The sequence below is a fragment of the Amblyomma mixtum genome, chromosome 1 (genome assembly GCF_055824585.1).
Source record: "Amblyomma mixtum isolate Tamu chromosome 1, ASM5582458v1, whole genome shotgun sequence".
In the NCBI taxonomy this organism is placed as follows: Eukaryota; Metazoa; Arthropoda; class Arachnida; order Ixodida; family Ixodidae; genus Amblyomma; species Amblyomma mixtum.
Genome location: NC_143012.1, coordinates 199,609,058 through 199,621,746, shown reverse-complemented (window position 1 = coordinate 199,621,746; position 12,689 = coordinate 199,609,058). Strand labels below are relative to the sequence as shown.

Genomic DNA, 12,689 nt, shown 5'->3' with positions numbered 1-12,689 from the left:
CACACTTTGCTATACGTCATGGACCTCTTCGCTTGTTTTCAGCAAATGCAAAAACTCACAACTGCACAAAGTTGTACTAATAGAAAGACGAGGAACTCCTCGTGCTATTTGAAACTGAGCCGTCCTTTTGCAATTTCTGCACGTTTTCGAAATCCACCTGGAACGGGCTGGCATGAAGCGCCTGGTACGATGTGAAGTGAAGCATTTCCTATCTCATTATATTTGATGAAGTTTTCGGGGGCCAGAGGCGGTAATTTTATGTAATAAATATGGCAAAGTTACCCAATAATAACGCTACTGTACAAATGCTACAAGCCTTTTTTGCCTCTGGAGGTCGGAGTTTTTTTATCACACCTTCCAAAATTTTAGGAAGTGGACACTTATGAAAGGGTTGAATTGTAGCTACTTTAAATAAGTGTCGTACACCAGTTCCCCTTGGCCCCGCCTGCGACAAGCTCTCCGGCGTGTGCCACCTCGACGCAGTGAAGTAAGAACAGCACAGCGTTCTGCCGCGAATGGGCTAAAAGTCGTGTGCCTGTAGTTGGGTCACGCCAACTATGCTCCCCGCGATACGATTGCAAAAGAAGAGTAATACTTAGAATAAAGTCCAATTTTGCTCTGGTTTGTTTTTATAATGTATTCATGTTGCCACAAACGCTATGTAGAGCGCCAAAATCGCTGTGTTTCGTTTGGCGTTAACACTGGGTTCACTATAAGCACCATATAGCCGTGCACTGAGGCGCTTTCGTATCTGCTTTATTGGTAACAGGGCGATGAGAACACATAGAAAAATGCGGCTTCTTTGTTCTAGCACTTCATTTCTTCGCGGGTTCAGGGCTGTTTTTTCTGAGCTTGCTGTCTTCGAGTAGCTGGAGCCGTTGCGTGGATTTGCTTCGCCATCTGTCGCGCACTGCAACGAGTAGCTTGCGCATACGGCTGTTGAACCTCTTGTTTGGAAATATAACGAGCCACGTTCGTGGAAAAGTTGTGTGCTCTTCTGGAATGAATTTGCCGGTGAGCGTTTTCACAACCCTTCACAGGTTTCCGGAACACGCACTGAGGATAAGTGGAACTGAAGACCGATCGCCCTGGCTGTCATGCTCGTTGCCTGGCTTTATATCTGAGCCGAAGCAATTGGAAATGTGATAAGGCGCTTCCTCGCAAATACCTTCTGTCTTTTTTATTTCCATTACCTTCTCTGCACAGTCTTTTCTTTGTCACCAGAAGTTGAGATCAGGAACTGTGATCTGTTGAAACGGTCCAAGGTGTACACTTGCTCGATAAAACCGGCCTTGTTCATTTTAGTGCAGCCTGATTTACTATCGCATACTCTTTTCACTCAGAACAGATGCTCTAATGAAGGGTGCGATATTGGGTCCTTCCTATTTTAGCTTTCTCACAAGTGTTTCCATTTTAATGTACTCCACTCATGTAATTGCAAGACGTTTAAATTTTTCGTGTAAAAAATTATCTAATTGCTCAGCCAGGCGAACGAAAAGATACCTTGTGTATTCAAGGTATCTTGAGCTGAAATAAAAAAAAATGGAGAGGACACATAAGCTCCGAATTAGGGGTATGACGCGATATCCTTAATGGCTTATACGAGAAATCGGTAATTCTTGACTTTACATTTACACATGCCCAGGAGTCCTCATGTCACTCCTGGCGCAGTAGTGCAGCGGTCAAGCGATGTGCCGCTGCCCTGCGATGGCAGCGGTGGGGCTTGTGCGGCCGAGGTTACTCTTCCCGAGTGACCTCTCGCGATCGATCAGTCATTTAACTGCAACCTGCCAGAGCGGGCAGTTTGCTCACATTCCAGGGGGCAGGTCACCAGTTGCCACGGTCGGCAAGTTCTGATCACGTAACAAGGTCACGTGACTTGTTTTTAAGGTGCCACGTTCCATCTGCGATGCTTCAAAGGGTCTGCGACGCGGACGCCGGACAGTTCTTTTTTTAAAAAGGGCTACTTACGCTCTCGCATTAAGACGGTATAATTTTCAGTGCCGCTAGCTCCGCATAATAGGAACCTTGAACTGTCCTCCTCCAGCAATGCAATTGAAGGCGCAGCGAAAATTGGCCCTTCGAGATTTACAAGCCGAGCAATGCAGGCTAGAGATGTTCCGTAGAAGCGACTAGTATGTCCACGAATGATCGTGGCCAGGAAGAGGTATTTCGACGTCGTGAAGTATTTCGACTCACGATTGATACCAAGAATATTTATACTGTTTGTTCAATCCCAGAGCCGCTGGCTCTCTGCTTTATTATTCTTTTGGGTACGCGAGAAGTGATCACACTTATCTCGATGATCACAGCCACGCGCAACTGCTTCCGCACTGTCCCTGATCACTATAATTGCTTTTGGTGCATTATCTCTGCGATTCCTTGACAGAAGGAAATTCGCCCCATAGTTGCACCTAGCAGCCACGTTCAGAGCTTTGCCTGTGACATTCCATACGTAAAAATGTTTTACATCGGCCTATGTCGGCCGGTGCGTACGTGCGAGCGCGTGAAATAGGTCCTTGCCTAACAGTGCTTGTTATCATAGACTTATACGGCTCCAACACCTACCTGAATTAGTTCTTTAACACCTTAATTAACAGAAAAACCTCTCAACGAAAGCATAAAATTATGCTCGATACTACTGTACTATTGTAAGTGAGATCAATAGATTGCCTTCCTCAATTAAGGTAATTTGAAGTATACTTTGTCGACGATATCTTTTTTGGTAGGGCAGTCTTACACAATATCACACCATTAGTCCTGGACTAGGGACTCCATGATTCCTGCAATGGGAACACCACCCCTAAGGACTCTCTGGACTTGCAACGAGCAAACAATAAACATTTTTTCTCTCTTGCACAGAGCTCTACAGCTCACCTTCAGTGATAGACAGCAGTGCCATCGTTGGAAACTTTGGTAAAGGCTCACCTAGAATTTACTTTTTCGAACTATTCTCTTGCGTTTTCCTGCCGCTCCCAATTTTCACTATTTTTGCCATCCATGCCAGCAATCATATTCTAAATGTCCACTGTGAAATTTGTTATTGCGAGCAGCGCGCAAAACAGAATGCAGCCTCGGAAGTTTTCGCGCTCTTTTGGAAACGGGCTCTGAAAAGCTCTTAGAAAAAAAAATCTCGCTTGCGGCGAAAAAGCTACAGAGCCAAATGGCTCAGTAGCAGCGCATTACGTTGTAGGCAACGCAGATGGCCAATGGTGGCTGACGTTCATGATTTCCCGGCTAAGATTTAAAGCGCCTAAGAATTAAAAAATTTTAATCAATTAAAACATTTTTAAAGCATGCCTTTTCTAGCGAAATCTCTCGCTGGCTTTTGAACGTCCTCTCCACTAGGACTGTGTGGATTTTTTATAGGTGACAAATTCTCTCTCCTGACAACTCTAAATATTTGAGCATGGTTTTCCTTGTAAGTATTGGCATTTCAAAGCAATCATTTGGCCCTTGGTGACGAATTCTCTAAGGGAAGAATAAAACGCAGATTCCACACCCCATCACCCCCGCCACCTTGGTTTCTTGCTCCCACGCGAAACACCTCAACGACCACACGGAGACAGGAAGCTGCTGTTCTCAGCACTCTGCCCTTCATTCAGCTATACAGTGACCACCCACCTTAAGCGCTGCGTGGGAAAAAGCACATAAGATCGTGCGTCGCACCAAATGCGGAAAGTCTCCATATGAAGTAAAAAGTGGGACGATGATACGAATGACCAGGAGTGCATAATCTAGCATTGCGATAGTCTGTTGATTGTGTAGCATGTAGTGGAACCTAGCGACGTATGCACTCGTGTAGCTTTCTTGTGAAATACCAGGCACTAAGATATTAGCTTTACCTTCCGTCTCTACCGGACGCGCAACTGCGCACTCACGCGCGAGGCTTCTGAACACGAGTCTGGAAAACCCGCGGGGTTCCCTCTGCGATGCAGCCGCGCACGCACAGAGGAGAACCTTGTTTCAAGATGGAAACCTTTCTAGCTCACTTCTTCCGGGCAAGGTGACTCTTTCTGATCTTCGCAGAACTTCCTTTTGTCGTGGCAGGCAAGTCACTAAATTCACCACGCTTATATTATTTCCCTTTGGTCTGATGTCGGAAAATGTGGTGCTAACTTCAGGCATAAGGTGAAGAAATTACCGATAACTTTTGTAGCTATTAGGTTGGTTTGAGAACAGCGCATATGATAAGTGCAATCGAAGACAGGTAAGTGTCTCAAACGCAACATCCAAGTTGTAGACATTAAAATCAGTCTAATACACATGATGTAAAAATCAGAGAAAAACAGCATTGTATTCCTTCACTTAACTTTTCAGAATGTACTGACAAAAGTAACTTAAAACACTGCAACAGACAGCGAGAACTCGTAACTACCCGCACTGCGTGCCTGTAAGTGGATTTTTTTTTTGCAGCCTAAAAATCTTTTTGTGTATTCCTTCATAGGTATATATCCCAGTACGCTCACGAAAACAGTAGCTTGAGAGCATAGCTAGCCTATACCACACAGGAATGTGCTATGCGCAAAGTGAAAATAGAGGCAGTTGAGGCTTTGGTTTGGTTTATTGGGGTTGAGCGCCCCAAAGCGACTCAGGCTATGAGGGACGCCGTAGTGAAGGGCTCCGGAAATTTCGGCCACCTGGGGTTCTTTAACGTGCTCTGACATCGCACTGTACACGGGCCTCTAGAATTTCGCCTCCATCGAAATTTTTGCCGCCGCTGCCGGGATCGAACCCGCATCTTTCGGGTCAGTAGCCGAGCGCCATAACCACTGAGCAACAGTGGCGGGGGCTATTGAGGCATATTTTCATTAAGAATGTAGCGTTAAACAACAACACAACGTTGTTCGTTTACATGTTACTCCCCGCGATATTTTGGAACTTCCCTCCACTTCGAAACTTTGGAAATGACTGCTCTGAACAGATTGCACCACCAAAAATGATGAACATGTCAGAGATACCCGCTCCCTGCGTGCAAAATAACTTGTGAATTGAGAAGAGTGCCCGTTTTCTTACTTGCAGGCGCTTTGGATAATACCTCATCAGATATTTTATGCTCAGCAGGCACTGCTCGCTAATTGGCTTTTACGTTCAAACTGGAAGCCTCATAGATATCTCTAAGTGATTTTATTTTAATAACACATTCTGTTCCGGCTCTTCAGCTGCAGGTGTCAAACGTTGCTGAAATTTTTAGAAACGTGGTTATGGCCATAGCCTAAGTTTTCAATTTTAGTAATATTGTTACGTGACCCAAAGAGAGGATGACGGAAGCACGACCAGTGCACAGCGCACAGGCCGAGAGCACAAGACAGAGAGCACAAGGTACCCAAACCTAGAACACGCGCACTAATGAGGCACTTTATTCATCTCGTCTTCATTCACAGTATCCGATGCACGGTCCGCGGTCGCAAAGAGACCGTCTCGTCGTGCAACAGGGCGAGGTAGGGGGTGGTGAAAGGTAGACTTGGGGCGGGAGAAGTGGACAACATCACGCTGAGCTTCACGAGAGGTGTTTTTCGGGGAGGCCGGAGCGATCTCGTGACTGCGGTTACCCGGCGGAGCACATGGTATGCGTCAGCATGTCGGACACAGAAGTTTTTCATAAAGCCCGACGCGGCGCCATGGGAACCAGAGCAACACGACAGCGCAGGGGAGAAAGAAACCATGCGGGGGGGGGGGGGGGGGGGGGGGGGGGGTCGTAGTAGTTCTGCTGTGAGGCCTGCGAGGCTAGTAGTTGGGATCGCTCCATTTGGTGGGCTTGGCCGTTATATGATGCAATGTTATATGATGTTATGTGATGTTATATGATCCAGTTATATGATGCAATAAGCTCATAGCGGCTTCATGACATAAATATCAAACAAATTGTATGAAATCTCTTTGATGACTATGATTTTGCAGAAATATACGACTTTTGTATGACAATTTCGTATATGATTTGTTCATAATTGTATAATATTTGCATCACAAACTCTATGTGTTTATTGCCTGATACAACTGCATCATATGAGCTCATTGCATATACAATCATATATAGAATTGGGCAAGTTGGTCAGACATGCTAAAGGGAAAAATGGCGCGTCATCAAGTAACGAAGACAGCAGGAGAGAACACACGCGCGCAAGCGCCTAGAGGGAGCATCCTCTTGCGAGCGAACTTAAAACTGTGTTGTGCGTGCTCTCTGGCACAAAGGCAACTAAAGCCATCATGCGCCAAACTCAAGGTATAGGGAAATTGTTTTTGTGCTGAGTTTTGTAGAAATATTTATATAATCGTAGAGGCACTAAAACATTGCTTTGCATTTCCTAGCGATGACTGAGGAAGCAAATTTTCGTGCTGGCTAAATAGTTGGAGCTTTAAAGAACTTCGGGTAGTCTCAGCAGCCATCTTTGGCCGGGTAATGATGTTGAGCCTCCAAATCAATCAAATAAAAAGCTCCGCCTTCTTTACAGACATGAGAAGGTGACAAAGGTGTATCAAGAAATGAAGCAACATAGTGGGCAAAAATTTAAAGTTTCTCGCGAAAACCTGCTTCGCTTAAAAATCTAAACACACAAGACCATTCGACAATTGCTTCCTCACCTTGGAATAACATTTGGCGTAAAGAAATTTGTTCATCATAAAACATAGAAAATTGTTCTTCCTTATTTTTCGGCTTTCATGCATGAGTATGTGATTAAAGTTTGCCTCCTCATTTTTCGCAAACAGGTTTGTTTTCGTTTGTCAATAGCAAGTCCTGTGTAAGGTGTGCCAATAGGTAAACGGCGGAGAATTATTTCCTTAAAACGTTCCTGGTGTTCACATCACTTCCTTTCATCAAAAACTGGATTTGCCAGGTGTAGTTTGTTATGCACTTCGTTGTTACATGCTGACTGCCATTTTTTCCGTATTTAAGATGTGCGAGTTTCATGCAATGCTGAAAGGGCACATAAACTTTTTTATTTCCTTTCCACCAGCTTGAGCCGCGCGTAAGTCTGCACCCTCGTTGCCTTTTATTCCCACATGACTCTGTACCCAGCACAGTTTTATGTTTTGTTCTTGAGCTGTGGCAATTACTACGTCACCAAGTAGAGGGGTGTTCGCATTCCTAGAGTGGAGAACTCTAAGTACACTTAAGGAGTGTCTAAATATTACTGTTTGTGACGTTCTCGTTTAGTATTTTTTCTATAGCCACACATACTGGAAGATGTATGTGAAGATGTGTTTCCTCCGAATTCTGTTTCCTCCGAATTCCCTCGCACCACTGCGCTTCGTACGTAAGTATCCGTTTTTGAACATTGAGTGTGAAATTGAGTAAAACTACTGCTTTTTTCTTTGAGTGCAAAATATTTTTGTATGATAAGTTGTTGTGGACTTTGTTTCAAAACGATAGTGTGTTTCTAACGAGAGGGTGAAATCACAGATTGCAAGCAAATTGTACCGTGGAGCTGAGGTAGAGGGTCTCTTCTTTGTGCCAAGTCAAGTAACGTGTCGATTGTGCCGAGATTCTGGGATATCTCTTCAAACGGCAAAAGCGGTGGTCTGGTAGTCTGAGGTTTGTTTTATGCGAAGCATATTAACGTAGGTTTCGGGCCTTCGCTCGACGCCCGGCGGTGGCCACCATTGACCTTGAAGTGAGATCACATGATGTGACGTTACGTGATGACGTCACACCGGCTGCAGACGGGGCCTCATATCGCGCCGTCGGACGTCGCCCGGCGGAGGCCTCCACGCTTCGGTTCGCGCCGTCGCGCGCGACGCGGCGGCGGCGCCACCATCGCTGCATCACGTGATATGTGACGTCACGCCAGGGATGAAGGGGATGGACGAACGTTTGCAAACGTACGCGGAAATCGCCGTGCACTACAGGTTAGGCAGGCGTCTAATGCCACCACCAGATCCAAACTTAACCAATACAGAGGCCATCGCCTGGCGACGATTACAGGCCGGAAATTTCGTTAACCCTGTCTGGTTATTTCAAACCACGTTAGACGATAAAAAAGGTGACAAATGTAAGACCTGCGGAGCGAGGGGGACCCTCGATCATATAATTTGGCAATGCCCTGGATCCCCGGGTGCTGAGGACAATAATAAGAGTAGAGAAGCCTGGGAGGCCCTTCTGCGAAGCGAGGTCCCCGCCGACCAGAAACGAGCTGTCCGCCTGGCGGCTGAAGCCGCGAAGAGACAATGTATCTTCGCCAGTCTTTATTCGCGGAGGTCCCGTCCCCCGTCCCCTAGGCCTGCGTGCCAGGGACGGGGAGTAGGGGGCCCCCTACATCGGTGGAAATAAAAGTTGTTATCAATCAATCAATCAATCAATCAATCAATCAATCAATCAATCAATCAATCAATCAATCAATCAATCAATCAATCAATCAATCAATCAATCAAGCGGCGCGCGCCCGCCGTCGCGTCAGTCTCTGTGCCCGCAACCGCGCCAGCGTCTTTGCGCCGGGCGTGTATGCGGTCAAGATGCCTCCAAACGCTAAGGACGTTAATAATAACAATACAAAACGAAGGCTGCTTCGCATCCATTGGGCTTAACCTTGATAAGCCTCCAACTTTTTTTAAACAGTGTTCTAGATGGGCACTTCTTAACTTTTGGGTAACAAATATGTTTCGGTAGAGAACAGATTTTTAGGATGTATGAGCATGTGAGCATGCTTCTGTCTGCAAGTCGTCGTTCATTGGCTTCTATATAGAGACTGCTTATGAGTGACGTCCTGCCTGCACCAGTTGAAACACGCGAACTTAAATTGTGTATTGGGTCTAGTCGTTGCAATTAAGACGGCCTTCCTGAATCATATACTATGCAACCAAAACGTAAACGGGAACTTACTACAGAACGATAAATTTGTAGAAGGTTTTAACCACTGCACCTTATTGTAGATGTTAGCTGTATCCAGTCATTTGTACTTGTTAGCTATATCCAACGAGAAGTTGTATGGCACCACACGAGCCACTGTACAACAAGCGGTTGCGCCACGGTCTTGGTATGAATGCGGGAACAACTGGCGCAACATCGAGGTCGGCCAGTAGCGGGTATATATAATAGACGAACGGCATGAATTTGATTGTCTGAAGCGGAGGTGCTCGGCCGTTCGATAAAATCACCCTACTTTTCTGTCATCGCTGCGATTTTTTGTTCCATCTGCGAGTACACATAGACAAGCCGCAGGCTTTCCTCGTAATGGGCATAGTAATGCTTTCGAGTTAAAACATTTCTGGAATGTACAATGTTATGTGAAGGGAAAAACAGCCTTGGTCGCTCGATAAAGGATAAAGAGGAGTTCTAATTGATCGACTGGAGGTTGTGCAAAGACCGCGTTGCATTTTATCTAGCAGACATCGAGTATCTGAGGGACGTGAGGGTGTGCTTACACACCCCTTCGGAATGCCCGGCCATCTAATCATAACTTCTCTCATTTGTTTGCCAAACAAAGGCTGCGCATGAATAAGCGTCTTGTGCAGCTGCCAAGTCAGATAGGAGTCTGCAGTTCCGCGAAGAACCTGAACAATGGACTACCGAAGAAGAAGCGAACTGGGGGCTTCAGGGCAGCTTTGTCAGCAAAGCGATGAATTCATTCACTGTTCAGAGAATTGGGCGCGTAAGTTTTCTGCTAAACATCGCCGGCCGAACTTCGCGGAATGCACTATGTGGTCGGAATGAAAAGACGGAGCGCGTGGCTTTAGCCACAGTCAACTACCCTTAGCGAGCAAACATGAGCACGATGGTTCACTTGAGACCGTTATGTTGCTTGGTGAATTAGCGTCCGTTACTAAAGGTGAATTTAAGTGGGAGATCTGAAGCAAGCTTTCTTGTTGCGCGAAAGCGGAGAGCTTGTTCGAATGGGCTATTTGAATTCCGATCTTGAGGTTTGATTAAGCCGCGATAGATATGCTGCTGCTTCGCGATTTCGAGGAACTGCTCTGCATCGCCGATTGGCATGCATCATTAGTTTCGCTGCGGCTCCGCTGTCTGTACTCGTTCGTAAGCTCACTGATCTCATCATCGCTATTCGTCGCAGCCCAGCTGTTTGCGTTGGCGTCGCGTTTTGAAACACACTGAGAGCCTTCTGTCGCTGGCGATGATGTGGCACAACGGGCTTTCTTGCGCTGCAGCAGACACTCGTGCAAAAGCCGACGAGCTGACAAAACTTCAGGGCGAGCTACTGGTACGGCGGAAGCCAGAAAAAAAATAAAAGCTGTGCCCCAGTATTGCCCATTGTTACCGCTAAAACCGTGGCATGGTCGGGCGCCGATAGTGCGCACACTTCACGGTCGAGTGAACTCAGCAGCAATGCGGCGATATTGGATAACGGCACATACTAGTGCTGTGGTGGCCAGACACCATTACTGTCGAGACGCGAATGCCCGTGACCATGACTTCTTGTTTGGTGGCTCAAATTTTTCTCAGGAACACGAGCTCTTTGAAGTAATAGATAGAAAAGAACGAAAGACTTTGAAATGTTATCAAATGATGATCCTTGACTTCCAATACACTTGCAAGACGCTTGGTGTCCGCGGGTCACAATATTTGCTAGTAGCAGACTCGTCAGATTGCGAATAGCATTATATTACGGCTCTATATCGAGCCTTCGATTGTACAGAAAGTGGACAAGCTCAATCGCGGTAGAAGTCTCCCATCAGTGTACGCAGTAGGTTTGGCTCGCGTCATGCGCAGTGCACAAACCGAAGCCATCCCACCCATTACATTTTGTCTTCATTATGAACAAGACCTTTTCTTAGGAGCCAGGACGTCATTTTTCTATGTTTGCTACCTCACCGTATTATTAAGCATGAAATGCTTTTAGCTCCCGTTGTCGGCAGTGTGGTGACGTCTCGCCGAGAGCCATGATCCGGGCTCTGAAACGAGAACATCCGGGCACCGTACGAGACTTAACGAGATTTAACGAGACTCTCTAAGCCCTCCTACGCGACCGGCATGCAAGCGCCGGTTGGTCTCCAAACGAGTCACAAAAAATAACTGCTGCCAGTGCCTTCTCAATGTTTATCAAGATATCAGTCGAGCTGTGCGTTTGATAATGCACGGAATTATAATTTCCGATTTCTAATAACGCGTGCAAAAAGCACATAAATGCCACGATACACTTCGTTGTCATACGTGATCTCTTAGGGGCTTCGCGCATCGAAGCAAAGCCGCGCAGGCGCACAGGGGCCCGGGGGAGAAGCGCTGCGTTCAAAGGGCAAGGCATCGCGTCGAACGGGTGGTGGCGTTCCTCCCTTCCTTTACGGTGCGGTTCGGGTGTCCACCGAGATGGCAGAGAATTACTGCGCCATTTCCTTTCCTCAAAAAACCTTGCGTTCAAATGGCAAGGCATCGCGCTGAACGGGTGGTGGCGTTCCTCCCTTCCTGTACGGTGCGGTTCGGGTGTCCACCGAAATGACATTAGGCCCGTAAACAGTCCATGCTTACTCTACTCTCGGTTACGGGAAAGGCAGAGATTTTTTTTATAACAATGAGAGCTGCTGAGTACCCCTTTCTGGGATTCGCGTAGGTGCAATAGTAGTTACAGTAATAATAGCAGAAGTAGTAAAAGAAGCTTAAGTAGCAGTAGAAGTATAAGTAGTAGCAGTAGTAGAAGTAGTAGCAGTAGTAATAGTAGTATGAGTAGTAGTATTAGTAGAAGTAGTAGTAGACGTGTAAGTAGTAGTAGTAGTAGTAGTAGTAGTAGTAGTAGTAGTAGTAGTAGTAGTAGTAGTGGTAATAGAACTAGAAATGTAGTAGTAGTAGAAATATAGTTCTAGTAGTAGAACTAGAAGTAGTAGTAGAAGCTGTGCAGCAGCAGCAATGGTGGTTGTCGGCGTAACCAGGGGGTGCTTTCCATGTGAACCATTTTGAGGGTGGTTTACCGTGGAAGCGGGACGGTTACCATGTAACGAGAGTATTTTAGAATGTAGGAATGTGCCACTGGACGGTGATTGCCACAGGAAACACAGGGTCTGCGGTATCGGTGGAAAGATGTGGGAGGGAGTACATCAACATCTGTCGTTTAACCTCGCCTTGTGCATCGGTAACCGTCCTGTCAATATTTTAACTCGATATTGTTAAGGATCCCGCTCTGAAGAAAATCTGGCTTCGGCATTGTGAGCGAAAAACTACTTCAGTAACGCGACCAAAGTCGCGTTCCTTTGTGAAGTCACCTCAGCCTACCCATCATGGCGGCTGGTAACCTCCCCCCCCCCCCCCGGATTGTAAGCAAACTGCACATCATCACATCATCATCATCTGCCTTACTACGCCCACGGCAGGGCAAATGCCTCTCCCATGTTTCCCCAATTACCTCTGTTCTTTGCCAATGGCAGCCACCGTGTCCCCGAGAACTTCTCAATCCCATCGACCCTCCTAACTATCTGGCGCCCCTTGCTACGCTTGTCTTCTCTTAGAATCCACTCCGTTACCCTTAAAGACCAGCGGTTATCTTGCCTTCGCATTACATGCCTTGCCCAAGCCCACTTCTTCCTCTTGGTTTCGACCTGGATGTCGACCAGGACCAATCATTTTTGTTTCCATAGTTCGATGCCTTGTCCTTAACTTAAGCTGAACGCTTTTCCTTAGCCTCCACGTCTCTGCCCCATAGGTGGGTACCGGTAAGCTACAGCTGTTGAGTACTTTTCTCTTGAGGCATATTGCTAAACTGCCATTCGTGATCTGAGAGAACCTGCCAATATGCGCTCCACCCAATTCT

General features: G+C 46.5%; 1 protein-coding gene across 1 annotated transcript in view; it reads left to right on the top strand.

Moving 5' to 3' along the window:
- The window catches only part of LOC149370518 (uncharacterized), a 46,969-nt gene that overhangs the window by 11,985 nt on the left and 22,295 nt on the right, over positions 1–12,689 (top strand). The window lies entirely within an intron of this gene.